The sequence below is a fragment of the Toxorhynchites rutilus genome, chromosome 1, assembly GCF_029784135.1.
Source record: "Toxorhynchites rutilus septentrionalis strain SRP chromosome 1, ASM2978413v1, whole genome shotgun sequence".
In the NCBI taxonomy this organism is placed as follows: Eukaryota; Metazoa; Arthropoda; class Insecta; order Diptera; family Culicidae; genus Toxorhynchites; species Toxorhynchites rutilus.
The window spans coordinates 121,212,806-121,227,431 of record NC_073744.1 but is presented as its reverse complement, the minus strand read 5'-3'; the positions used below and the strand labels follow the sequence as shown (position 1 = coordinate 121,227,431).

General features: G+C 38.7%; 1 protein-coding gene across 1 annotated transcript in view; it reads left to right on the top strand.

Annotated features, from left to right (window-relative positions):
• LOC129763050 (serine/threonine-protein kinase S6KL) overlaps nucleotides 1–14,626 on the top strand; it is a 75,367-nt gene that overhangs the window by 26,150 nt on the left and 34,591 nt on the right. The window lies entirely within an intron of this gene.

Sequence of the window (14,626 nt, the reverse complement as noted above, 5' to 3'; positions counted from 1 at the left end):
AGATATACGAAATACATTATGAAAATTCAATTATTTGTAGACGTCACTAGGATGTAAGTCTCCAAATGATATAAATGAAAATAAGAAACAACCATTTTTTAATTTGGCACGAATCACGCGAAATGAATGTTTCAAAAACGAACCTTCAGAAACATCACGTAAATAATAAATACATTTCTTTCAGAACCAAGATTTATATTTATTTAAACAATCTTCTCCAGTGACAGAATGAGTTTTTTTTTCATAGCAGTTATGGTTGTAGGCTTAAGTTACTTTTCGTCATAGTGAATTATATTTATGGTGGTGAACAACACACAGTATCGTCTAACACAGGTGTTTTCAGGTTTTTTTTTCTATGGCAGAGCACTTTTTATAGCAATTTTTTTTGGCAAGGCATTTATTCTTAGTTTACCAAGAAAACAGAGACAAAGAATATTAGAAATATCCAAACTTTATATTCCAGAACCTTTATCATCTGGCAATCATCTAGAAGGTCGTTATACATTCTTCTCTTCTATAAAAGACCCGAAAAACACGCAACAACTGCATGAAATATGAAAAATATGTTTGTTTCGAGCATCTAGTTATGTTATGTTCTGATTCTTACTATAATGAAACCACAATCGATTAATACGTTTTATGTTATTTTATAGCTCTTTATACTTCCATGAATTATATTCAGTTGCTTACTTTTAATAAGTAACAGTGGAAAATTCGAATTTCCTTATTTGTGTTGAATTATCAACAATTACTCTATTTTGAGGAGGCTGAATTAGATGACTATTAAAACATAATAAAGATGAAGAAAACATTTTTTTTTTTTGAGATTTTTCATTCAATCATACCCTCTTCTTCAAATAAATGCCAATAAAGCCTGAAAAATACACAATGGCAACATTACAGAGAAGTTTAATTTTCGGTCTGTGACACCGTGCGCGAGTATACGTGTTACGATTTTGCACGCGAGTACAGGAGGGTTAAAAGCTCGTGCATAATCATAGAAATGGCACTACTGGCGTGTATCGAGTTTGTGTTCAGTTAAGGCTGATTTAGACGATGCCAGTCAGCGCTCTAGTTGAAGTATCCAGTGAATAGAGAACAGACACTCTGTCCAAGTTACTTGTACCAGTATCGAACAAGTAATTGGCCTCTAACTTGAACAGAGTGTCTGTTCTCTATTCACTGGATACTTCAACTAGAGCGCTGACTGGCATCATCTAAATCAGCCTTTAGTAGTATCTCTATGAGGAACACACACACACACACACACCACGTTTCAACCATATCGGTCTGTTTCTTTGTGTTTGGCATTCGTTTGAATTTAGGAAATCGAGTGATCCGCAGTTGTGGCCGCAAAATGAATGAAATCGGGTTCCAACTCGTTTCACATTCATCCGATTCCCCAATTTGAAGAAATGGCTGTTAAAAAAAATATTGTATTCAAACGAGAAGGTGGATGCAGAAATGAAAGACTATTTTTCAGACTTGGACAAATTCTATTTTTCCGAAGGGATCAACAAACTAGAACAGCGATGAACGTAATGTATAAGCCTGAAAGGAGACTATATTGAAAAATGAAAAAGGTTTACCCAAAATAAAAAGGTATTTCTTAATTTTTGCACGGTCTATTCAAACGACTCTCGCATATATAGATTTGGGGTTGTAGCTAGCGTTAATAGCACCAAAACTATTACAGTCGCGTTACCGATTTCTCGGCATTTTTGTCTCGCGAGGAAACAGGTAATCGCATATCTAAGCTTTCACGATTCATATTCGTTTCCTTTTTACGTTCAATATTATTTTTCTCACTCGCGATTAGCTTATAATTTGGTGCACAACGCATTATTGTAGGGATCAATAGAGCACGGTATGTTGATGAGTAACTTAAAAAAAATCTACTATCGGACGAAGCGTACAATCGGTACATCGTGTACCTGCAGGCATATAGTAGACCCCATTCGCCCCACCTCCCCGCGGAGCCGGCTGAGTTGCGAATAATCATAGAGAAGATCGGGTAACCAACACCGGTGTTATCTTGGTCGTGTGCTGATAGGGATGGGGGCCTATCTGAGCGATTGTTCAACACGTGCTTCTTCATCTCGAGGGCGGCGTATCACTGTCGTGTTAGCGTGGAACTTCAAACAGAGCTATACAAGATGTTCCTCCGATCCGGTTCAACAGGGGGTTTCAAGATTTCAACACAGGACAATTGGACTAGAGATTGGAAACTCGGAACATGGAACTGCAAGTCTCTCAATTTTCTTGCCAGTACCCGAATTCTTTAAGAAATATTGAGAGCCTACAATTTCAATATCGTAACGCTGCAGGAGGTGTGCTGGAATGGTTCGATGGTGCGATCGTTTCAAGGTGGTGACCAAACAACGAAAGAATGTACGGATTGGAAATGCGTGGCGAATTCAACATCATTATCATCGATGTCCACAGCCCTCATCTAGGTAACACCGATGACGATAAAGAATTCTTCGTGTAGTAAAAGTGTGAATACGTTCGCTGCTCAAAACACTACATCTAAATCGTCATCGGTGATTTGAACGCTGAGGTCGGCCAAGAGGAAAAGTTCAGACCGGTAATTGGTAGATTCAGCGTCCATATACGAATCAACGAAAACGGCCTAAGACTTATCGACTTCCCTGCCTGCAAGAACATGGCCATATGTAGCCTTCCTTCCATGAACGGAATGGAGAACAATCGATGTTACAGTATACATATTCCAATACATGTTTTTTTGGAGGCGAATGAACTGCAAAGTTTAAAGCCTCTTAAAAACAAAGAAACATGAATACATGTTCTGTTCTCTTTCTTCCGTTTGTAATCTGGAAATCGAACAGCAACCAAGAAGAAACTTATTTTCACCAGGACATTTACTGATTTCGACACGATTAGTATTTTTGAAAACTATTGATACAGATACGTTTCGAGCGGTACACTTTGATCGACTCGTTACTAGTTTGCATATTTTCGTATACGGGAAGAGGAGACACCTTTCTACTGACTTCTCTGCGTAATGCGTGCGTTTTTGAGGACCGTTTTTAGCCAAAGCTGTGATATCCTTGCAGAATAAGGCGAGTTGTGCTAGTCGAACTCAGTTGTTGGAGGCTTTCGCGGATCCTGAGGTTTGTAGCAAACCGCGAAAATTACAAGCTACGTTTTAAGGCAAATCCAGTGTTCTCGTATTCTGAAAAATCGATTGAGCATTAAGTATATATTCTATGGGGAAACTGACCTGCACTCCAAATAGGCAAAACTTTGCGAAAACATGTTGTTTATATAATTTTTGAAAGGCTGAGTTTTTTACACGACATGGAAAATAATCAGGAAGCTATATTTTTGTTCCTTTGATATTTGTTTTTTTTTCCATTTTTTTTGTTTATTTTGACTTACTTTGACTCATTTTCAGACTACCCTAATATAGGGATTGGGCACTCTTACGCGAAATAATAGAATATGTGTTTATTTTTTATTTTTGAAAACGAATGATGGTTTGAGTTAAATCAGAGCTTCCGGTCGAACTTTTTCATGGAATTTTAACATTTCAATGTCAAAATGAGGTAGAAATGCCAACACTGTTCCATACCGAATGTATTCTTGGTTTTCGTACTCACCCTCACCGTTTTCTCAATGAGAAGCAAGCTCTCTTATTCTCTGCTTCTTCTCAGTTTGTCGACTAGATTGAACCTCATTTGTTGCATGCTATTAATGAGATATTTCGAAGGATTGACCGCAATGCTTTTGGTTGTTGCACAGATTATGCTGAATGAATTTTTATGCTCGAGTTAAATTCATTGTTTTGTGGTCTACGTTTTAAAAACTACATTTTAGCTATTCACTGTTGATTATGGTTGAAATACTTGAATAACGTTTGATTTTTCCTCAGATGGAAAGAGCTCCCTTTTCACATACATTGGTTGTACTTTTTTGCATCGTTACTCAGTTTCTGGAAGCAATCCACTGGACCGTGATTTTCAGGGAAATAGAAGAGAAATAGTGTCAGGTTCTAGTGCATTCGCTCTGCTGAACATAACGACACGGTATATTTTTAATTGTTCTCAGAAAAAGGTTCTTTCTCTTCTATGTTTGTTGTTCGTGGATGCTGTGTCGAGTCAGTTTTTCCAGTCAACAATTTTCAACGTTTTCTCTTTCACTCGGGGAAAAGAATATGATTCTCATTTTACATTCATACTGTCTAACTACTGAGTATAATGATTCGTCCTCAGGCGTTTGTTCACACTTTTTACCGTTGCATCATCATCATCATCATCATCAGAAAGGATGTTGAAGTTCCGCGCATCATCGTTATTTTGTTTTCATAGCAAATGTTTCATCCGTTCATACCTGTTGCTAATTTTTCATCCTTCAAAGAGTTGTAAAACAATAAAACAAAACTCAGAACTTGACAAAAACTCATTAAGTAAGATTTTCATCCTGAGGAAATAATATTGCAGTCAGCATGAGAGAAGATAGAATCGTTTCAAGAGCGATACAACAATGGTGCTTTCAAAATGTTGAAAATAAGAGAACTTTAAACGGGGGAAACCATTATATTTGAAATATTTTTGACGGCATGTTCGGAAAACGCTAAATATGAATTTCATAAATGAAAATATTCACGTCACAGTAAAGAATACAATACAAGGATGTCAGAAGTACAGTAACATTCGATTTTGTACTTGAACCTGAGAATAGGTCACAATCAGGTCACAAAAAAGGCACCCAGCTTTGGTCTCTCTCGGGAAGGTTATAAATATTGCTGTACCTTATTTATTATTAATTACGGATACAGGCTGAGATCAGGAATAACAGGTAAAATTGTTATCTCGTGGTGGTGCTAGGGATGTACTGTTATTATTAATTCAAACCAACGATAGTAACGTAATGAAAACAAGACATGTTTGTTGATTATTATTTTGTATCCATAATCCAGTAATTGGAATATGATGTGAATATTCTTTACTTTTACTATGTAACAGAAATAGTTTTGACCATACCCAGTATGAGTCCACTATGATCAGAAGCATACAACTAGCAAAATAAAATCGAGGAAGTAATTTCCTCTTTTCTTCTGCCTGATAAGGTTATGACCCGAGTTGTCTATCGACTAGAGTCTTGTGGGGACATATTTTGACATGAAATAGGAGATATGAACGAAATGTATAGCCAAGGGAACGAATACTGACCAGCATGACTGTTTTATCGCAAGATTTCACATATCATTTAAACAAGTATTTTGTATGGCTGTGGAACGTGGTAAAAGTGTAGAGAAGAACAATCCATGTTCTGCTTTCTGTTGCACATTCTACCGAGTCTTTCTGATTATGGCTTTTGTTGAAATGCACGCTCTGCCCATATTTATGTTTACACTTGTGGAATCGAACGTGGAAAATTAACTGCCATGCTGAATTGAAGTCTAATTGCGAGACATATAAATTAATCTCACAATTCTGATCATGTTCCGCTTAATTTATACGCTAAGGATGTTTGATATTAATTTATAAGCTGGACATTTTAGACTAATTTCTTTACCTGTACAGCATAATAAAGTTGCCTTCTAAATGGCAACAAGTTTGCGAACAAAACGGCGCATATTTGACTTAAATTGGATAATTTTAAGTATGTTAAATAAAGCGTCAAATTTCGATCAGAAATACGACATTTCTTTTTCCCCAAACATATATTAGGTCGTGGAAAAAGTTATCCATTATTTTTGGGTGAAATTCGAAAGTATTTTTAAAATGCTTCGGATTGTCCGATTTAGATCAAATATGAGCCGTTTTGTTATAAAATTTGTTGCCATTCTGAATGTAGCTTCATAATGTCTCTATCATAGAAGTCTTGGCCCTTATTGGCGAAAAACTCTAGCAATAGATTGTTACAATCTTCTCTTGATCCCGAGTTCTTATCACTTTGGAAATTTTACAACGCGAGAGAAGGGTGGTAAATGCTAGATGCCAGGTCCGGACTATATGGTGGATGCATTAAAACATCCCAATTAAGCTCTTGGGATGGTGTGGCCTTGCGTTATCCTGATAGAACACAACGCCTCTTCTGTTAGTCAATTCTGGATGTTTCTGGCCAATATTTAGCTTCAAACGGCCCATGTGTTGACAGTAGAGATCTGTATTTAATGTATTGCACACAAAAAATGAAAAAGCATTTTTTTTAAAATAAACATAAAATAAATTGCACGTATTTTACTGTTGTAATATCGGTACTATAAACACCATTCACAATTTCAGCGGCCGGGCGTGTACTTTTGCCTTTGTAGAAGAAAAAGTGTAAAATGTACCGAATTTTCTCTTTGTTGATCTCCATAGTTAACACCCTGTAACATGAAACTGAATGGAACACACAAAAAACAGCAAAATATTTTTTTTCAGTGTGAAATATCACCTTTACAACGAGCCTGAACTAGAACTTGTATGATCGATATTACGCGATATATTGATCAATAAAGTCAGCTATCGAGAAAATAATGGATAACTTTTTCCACAACCTAATATAAATCCAAGCAGAGAAGATGCTTTGCTGGCGACATATGACACATGTTGTTGAAAGGTGAGGTAAGAGTCTAGCATGACTCCCAAATCCTTGACAATAGACTCTTGATTCAGTGACTGCCCACGAAGATAGTATTAGGCTGTCAAAAAAGTCCTGCGGTATTTCCGCGAGGTGTCGTTGTAAGCGCGTAGTTGTATTCATTGTATCGAGTCATACTATAGCTTGTTGGAAAGGTATAATATAGTCCTTGACAGTGTTTTGTTTGGTTAAGTCGTTCGTGAGTTATAGTGTCGCAAATATGGAGCAAAATAAAGAGAAAATCCGACATATTTTACAGTACTACTATGACAAAGGCAAAAATGCATCACAAGCTGCTAATAAAATTTGTGCAGTTTATGGACCCGATACAGTTTCCATTTCCACCGCACAACGATGGTTTCAACGTTTTCGTTCTGGTGTAGAGGTCGTCGAAGATGCGCCACGCTCCGGAAGGCCTGTCGTCGAAAATTGCGACAAAATCGCTGAATTAGCCGAGAAAGACCGGCATAGTAGCAGCCGTAGCATCGGCCAAGAGCTGGGGATAAGTCATCAAACCGTTATTAACCATTTGAAGAAGCTTGGATTCGCAAAGAGGCTCGATGTATGGGTGCCACACACGTTGACGCAAAAAACATTTTTGACCGTATTGACGCATGTGAATCGCTGCTGAATCGCAACAAAATCGACCCGTTTCTGAAGCGGATGGTGACTGGCGATGAAAAGTGGGTCACTTACGACAACGTTAAGCGCAAACGGTCGTGGTAGAAGCCCACTGAAGCGGCTCAGACGATGGCCAAGCCCTCATTAACGGCCAGGAAGGTTCTGCTGTGTGTTTGGTGGGATTGTCAAGGAATAATCTATTATGAGCTGCTTCCCTATGGCCAAACGCTCAATTCGGACCTGTACTGCCAACAACTGGACCGCTTGAAGGTAGCACTCATGAAGAAGAGGCCATCTTTGATAAACAGAGGCCGCATTGTCTTCCATCAGGACAACGCCAGGCCACACATTTCTTTGGTGACGCGCCAGAAGCTCCGGGAGCTCGGATGGGAGGTTCTTTTGCATCCGCCGTATAGTCCGGACCTTGCACCAAGTGACTACCACATGTTTTTGTCCATGGCGAACGAGCTAGGTAGTCAGAAGTTAGCCACAAAAGAGGCCTGTGAAAATTGGCTATCCGAGTTTTTTGCCAATAAAGAAGCGAGCTTCTATAACAGGGGTATTATGAAGTTGGCATCTCGTTGGGAACAAGTCATCGAACAAAACGGCGCATATTTGACTTGAAACAGATGATTGTAACTAATTTTATGAACAAATGAAAATTCAAAAAAAATACCGCAGGACTTTTTTTGACAGCCTAATATGTAAAGCAGGTGGGTGATTTCTTCCTACAGAAACTGATGACAGAACATTTCGAAGCATTCAGTATCATCATATTGTTTTGACACCACTCAGCAAATATGTCCAACTGTTGTAAAAGGAAAACTGCTTCAGTACGATCGTTTATGACAAAGTACAGCTTGAAATCGTCCGCATAAGACAGTTTCTGGCACTTGATTGAGAAGTGAATGTCACAGCACAGCACACAATGCCGCAATGCTTCGATAGTTCATAGCAGACTGTTCGTCGCCTTTCTTAAAAACAGGAAAAATGAACGAATCCTTCCAACCGTTAGGAAAAATTCCAGATTTTAATGAAAGGTTGAATAATGCTGCAAGTGGTGTACTCAGAACGTCTATGCAGTATTTAATCACCAAGGCGTGGTTTCCATCAGGACCAATGCAGGTGGAGTTTTTCTAACGAAGACCAGCTTTACGGATGTCATCTCTCGATAAATGTGGATGGGGTTCAATGGCTGAGCGAATGGGAACTTCTCTTGCAGCATTTGAAATGAGTTCGTCAAGAACCACTTCGCTAACGAAAACACTGCGAAAATGTGCCATGAACAGATCGGTGATTCCATGAACGGTAAACATTTTCCGATCTCCATTGGACATCTTGGAAGGAAGGCCGGATTTCTTATGTTGACCCTTCACGTGATTCCATGAGCTTTTGGGATTAGATCCAAGCCTATATTGAAGACGATACGGATTATTGTGATAGAGACGTTTGTTAAGCGCCTTATTGTTATTGATTTGTATGTATTTCATCTTTGATTTTCTGTTGGACCATGGAGAGTAAATTGTTATCAATTTTCTTTGGTACGAACTGGTCGATTGCGTAACCAACAATATTTGTAAATATATTCGAGGCAAGATTTACGTCACAATCTCGCATTTCATCATCCCAATTTATGTTGTCGAGAAAAGTGATCATTTTCACATTCGATACACTATTTAGTTGACGGAGACCTGCAGGGCTATAACTATCCAGAAGGGCAACCGCCAAGGGTACAATGTTTGAGCAACTGGATTGGGGATAGAGGAATCTGGCATCGTTTACACACCTTATGGTCCTTATACCTTATACTCTCTCTTTACCAATTTCTCAAAAGAAATGATATTACGGTTTGATTCATGGCCAAACTGCCTCACTTGCATCATTCTAGTCGTTAATCCTAGCCCTGTCCTATAAATCTAGTATTAGATTCAGTTATTATTTAATTACTAGCTGACCCGGAAAACTTCGTCTCGCCCAAAATCCACGTTTTCTTTCCACCTTCGAACGAAGATCAATTTCGTTAGCGCAAACATCAAATGGACTAATAACGCTTGTCAACAGGGTTGCCACATTTAATTCTGTAAAATTTTCTGAAAAAATCTCTGAAATTTTCTGAAATTCTGAGCAAAAAAATCTGTATCGAAAAATTAAGAGGAAAAAAATGAAAATGAAGGTTTATTTTCATTTTCAATTTATTTTTCTTATTTATGGATTGTTGAAGATGATACGACTAAATCATCTTCAAAAACAAAATAAATCATAAAAAAAGGTTTTCTTCTAATCCTCCGAAATGTATGATGTACATGGTTTCGTTGAGCTTTGCTTTCAAATTTTTAATTAATTTAATCCTTGAAGCTCCTCCTTGAGCCGATACATAGCTTTCAAAATAGTGTCTGTAATTGTAGGGGCCAACCGATTTCCAGACTTTGTTTTGTTGGCATTGTAAAGCGAAAGAATTCGTTCAACACACGCTGATGAATGTTATTAAAAAGGGTCTTACAAACGACCTTAGCAATGGATACACAAAAACTTCATCACGCCTTTTGACATCCAACATATGGGACCAAGTTATATCTGGGTCACTTAATCTTTGCCCCATAAGATTCTTTTTGAGTAGCCTGAATTCGTTATCCCAGCCTTGTCTATTACCTGCTTCAATGAAATGAAGAAATTTGTGTATCACATCATAAAGGTCTGGTAGCTTTACGAAAATTTGAAGATTCACCAAGGCCGCAGTTTCGATAACCGCATGGCTGAAATCAAATCGCTTTGAAATCTGTTTCACGAGTTCAATATAGAAGTCACAACAAATCGAATTGAACGTCAGCTTCCTAGCTGCATCCAATACTTTTTCAGCTTCTTTTCGATACCAACGTAAACATCCTCAGGCTTCTTCGGAAAGTCCTAAAATCTTTCACATCAAGGTCAGCATCAGCGAATCGTTGCACGTAGCTCTCAAAACAGAAGTTACCCAACATGATCAACAATAACATGCTTGTCTCATTATAAAGTTCGCAAAATTGAGAACTTTCTGATTGAAAAGTACAATTGACTTTATTGATGAGCGGTAGAATAAAGTTTGGGGACAACATAATAAGTTTAGTCATAGGGTCGTTCAAATGAGCCGATATCCGGTCGGCGGATTGATTACGGTCTTACTTAACTTGAAACGAAAAGAATAGTTTAAGCTCTTCAAATCGGACAAGATTTCACTTAACAACTACCTCCAACGAAAGCCATCTCGTTGCGTTGCGTTCAACTTTTTTTTTTTTTTTTCATAAATCAGGGTTTACATTAAATTTCAAAAAATCTGTAAATTCTGTATTTCTGCCGAAAATCTTTAATTCTGTATATACAAATTCTGTATCTGGATTTGGTGAAAAATCTGTAAAATACAGAATATTCTGTATATGTGGTAACCCTGCTTGTTAATATGAAATTTTAGAACATATGCAAATTAAATTTTTCGATCTTTTCAGTTTTTTTTTCAGAGTTTTCCGAAAATTTTCAATTGTCATGTTTGGTTGAAATATGTGTATTATTTTTATGGGACCCCTCTCGATTCCAGAGGAGGGAGGGGTGCCGTACCAACGTCAAAACATTTCTCGTACCCAAATTTGGCTCACTTTGCTTGATTATTTGTCGAGTTATGCAGAAATTTGTGTTTCATTTGTATGGCAGCACACACCACCCCACCCCCCCTTAGAGAGGGGAGGATTGTCTAATTACCATAGAAGCATTCATTGCAAAACCTTCTAGGGCAGAAATTAGTGTTTCATTTGTATGGCGACAAACCTTCACATGCTAACTTTGGTTCTGTTTGCTTGATTAGTTCTTGAGTTATGCAGATATTAATGCTTCATTAGCTTGGCAGCACACCAACCCCCCCACCCCTTTGAGAAGGGGGGGGGGAGTGTCTAACCAGCATAGAAACATTTTTTCATTTGCTTGATTAATTCCCGAGTAATGCAGAAATTTGTGTTTCATTTGTATGACAGACCCCCCCTCCTAAGAGAGGGGAGGATTGTCTAACTACCATAGAAACATTCATTGCAAAACCTTCTAGTGCAGGAATTTGTGTTTCATTTGTATGGCAGACCCCCCTCCTGGAAGAGGGGGGAGGAGTGTTTATCCACCATAGAAACATTTTATGCACCCTAAAACCTTCACATGCTAACTTTGGTTCTGTTTGCCAGATTAGTTCTCGAGTTATGCAGATATTTATGCTTCATTAGTTTGGCAGTCCCTCTCCCCTTTGAGAAGGAGTGTCTAACCACCATAGAAACATTTTATGCACCCCAAAACCTTCACATGCCAACTTTGGTTTCGTTTGTTTGATTAATTCCCGAGTAATGCAGAAACTTGTGTTTCATTTGTATGGCAGCCCCCCCCCTAAGAGAGGGGGTGGAGTGTCTAATTACCATAGAAACTTTCATTGCACCCTGAAACCTTCACATGCCAACTTTGGTTTTTTGTGCTTGACTAATTTCCGAGTAATGCAGAAATTGATGTTTCAGTTGTATGGCAACCTCCCTTTAAGAGGGGGATGAGTGTCTAACTATCATAGAAACATTTATTGCCCCCTAAAACCTTAAAATGCGTAATCTGGTTTCGTTTGTTTGATTAATTGTCGAGTAATGCAGAAATTTGCGTTTCATTTGTATGGCTCCCCCTTAGAGAGGGGGAGAGGTCTCGAACTATCATAAGAACCTTCCCCGACCCCATAAACCAATTTTCATGTCAATCGGTTCAATAGTTTCCGAGTCCATAAGAATCAGACATACAGAAAGACAGAAAGACAGACAGACATCACTCCATTTTTATATACAGTAAAACTTGTTTTTGGGCGATTTTTTTTTGTGCGGCATATGAAAATAAGCATATTTGACGAAGTTATCGTCCATTTAGTTTTTTTCGATGGTTTATATGCATTTCATTGCAAAAAAGCATATTTCCGTCTCAATTGTCCACTTCTGAAATCATTCCCCTCCTCCCATCAAATGCTCTAAGTTTTTGCATGACATGATTTATAACAGCAACACGTTTCGACATGCAACTAATAACACAAAACAGCCATGCGCAATCTGAAAGGCAAACTGTCCTATCGCAAAGCAGGGAAACAAAATGAAATTGAACGGTGAATTGCGTGAATTTCAGTTTTTTTTCTTGGGGGAAACTTTTTTTATGCGGGCCCTATCTACCGCATAAAATTTTTTTGACGTAGGACTACGTCTTTCATTTCTATACCGGGGTGTAAAACCAAAGTTTCGAGAACGAAAGCGTTACGCCGGAGACCGAGATTTTGAGCGTTAATAGCTCTTAAACAACTGAACGAAATGGTATGATAAACACTTCATTTGAAAGATAAAATGTCTACGCGTCATATACTTGTTACTTTTTCATCCAAAAACTTGTTTCAATAGTCTTAAAATTGCTTTCAAAACAGGCTATTGAAATCAAAAATCGGTATATAAGCGAGCGCCACGCGTAAACCCACTCAGTTATGATTGAACAGCGATTGGAGCATGTTGTCGCTGTTGTTGTGAAGCAAATTTCGTTTATCATGAAAGCGCTGATGAACGGTGTCACCAAGAGCCTGTTTGTGCACCTAAGGCCAAAAGGGAATCCATCAGGAGGAGAGTGATGTCACGGTTCCGCTTGAAACATCGAAGCAGCCGCCACACACACACACACACACATACACGCGCGGAATTCTCGTTGCTGTTGCTGAAAAATAATCTGCCAGTTCCCCTGGGAATTGAAAAATACATTCATGCGAAATAGTTTATTTTAATGTTTTCTATCCATATAACACTGTGACCAAATACATTTGGTTTTGTTATTTTTCAATCAATCGCAATTAACAGGAAAGCTTCTGAATATTTTTTTCCCCATCAGGGGAAATTTTCGTATCCAATATTGGATGCATAACATGAAAAACGGAAAATGTTTCACATCGCGAAAATCAAGTCATTTTCGAGCGATTATTTGCTTTCTACTCATACAATGCTGCGACCAAATACATTTCGTTTTGGATTTTTTCAATCAAGTGCGATCAACGTAAGACCACGTCTTTCGGCAATTTATTAGAGGTGCAATGAATCTTTAGGAATTCCCACTCTACGCGCACTGGCAAACAATGTTTACTCAACAATTTCTCAAACTAGAAATGGGTGTTGTGAGAAAGGATTAGCGAACGCGAAAACGACAAACGGGAGAAAGATACGTTTGGAGGTTGAAGGAAATTGGCAGAAAACTTCTTCATTCTATCATTCAAATAATGTGATTCATACCACATCGTTTTGCCAGAAAGAGATTATCGGTAACGAATTATTTCGAAACCACGATTTTCGCTAAATGCTCCTTTCAGTTCGGCCTGTAAAAAACTTTTCTGTACTCTAATCCATCAAATTTGGAGCCCTGAAAAGGGCCGTTGATTATATGCTAAGCTAATAGCACGCTCTCCTCGGATACGATGGGCCAGCTGGATGTCCTTGGGCATGATGTGACGCGTTTTGCATGGATAGCACACAAATTGGTATCTTCGAACAAGCCTCCTGCAGCGTCATAGCCGCGGAACTTTGGAAGCGCAAGTCGGTTTTGAAGTCCTGAGCAATTCCACGAACCAAATGCTGCAAAGGTAGCTTTCGGATCAGCAATTCGGTCGACTTCCGATAGCGATGAATTTCACGCAAAGTTCCCGGTCGATAGCGATGTGGCTTCTCCACCTATCCTGCTACTGGTGCGCTTATCCGAGCTGACTTCGTGTGCCTTACCACCGAATGACTAACGAGCTGTCTGCGAAAGACTAACGAGCTCGAGTCCTCACGGTGTGAGAGTAGAGTAAGAAATGAACGAAAGCAAAGGAAGCGTCATTTTATAAACCATAAAAGTATAGAATCTAAATCCCACCCTTATTATATTCGTGAGTATACAGTAAGCTTATACAATAAAGAGGGTGGGGTTTACATTAAATTCTTTTATGTTTTATAAAATGACACTTCCCTTGCTTTCGTTCGTTAGAGACGAATGAACTCTCAGAGTTTAAAGTCTCTCTAATTCAATACCTTCCCTTCCCTGCTTTCGTTCATTCCTTACTCTACTCTCGCACCGTGAGGACTCGTTTCATCGGGACTAAGCAGACAGCTCGTTAGTCTTTCGGTGGTAAGGCACCACGAAAGCAGCTCGGATAAGCGCATCAGCCGCAGGAAGCGTGAAGAAACCACATCGCTATCGACCGAGAACTTCGCATGAAATTCGTCGCTATCAGAAGTCGACCGAATTGCTGATCCGCAAGCTACCTTTGCAGCATTTGGTTCGTGGAATAGCTCAGGACTTCAAAACCGACTTGCGCTTCCAAAGTTCCGCGGTTATGACGCTGCAGGAGGCTTATTCGAAGATACAAATTTGT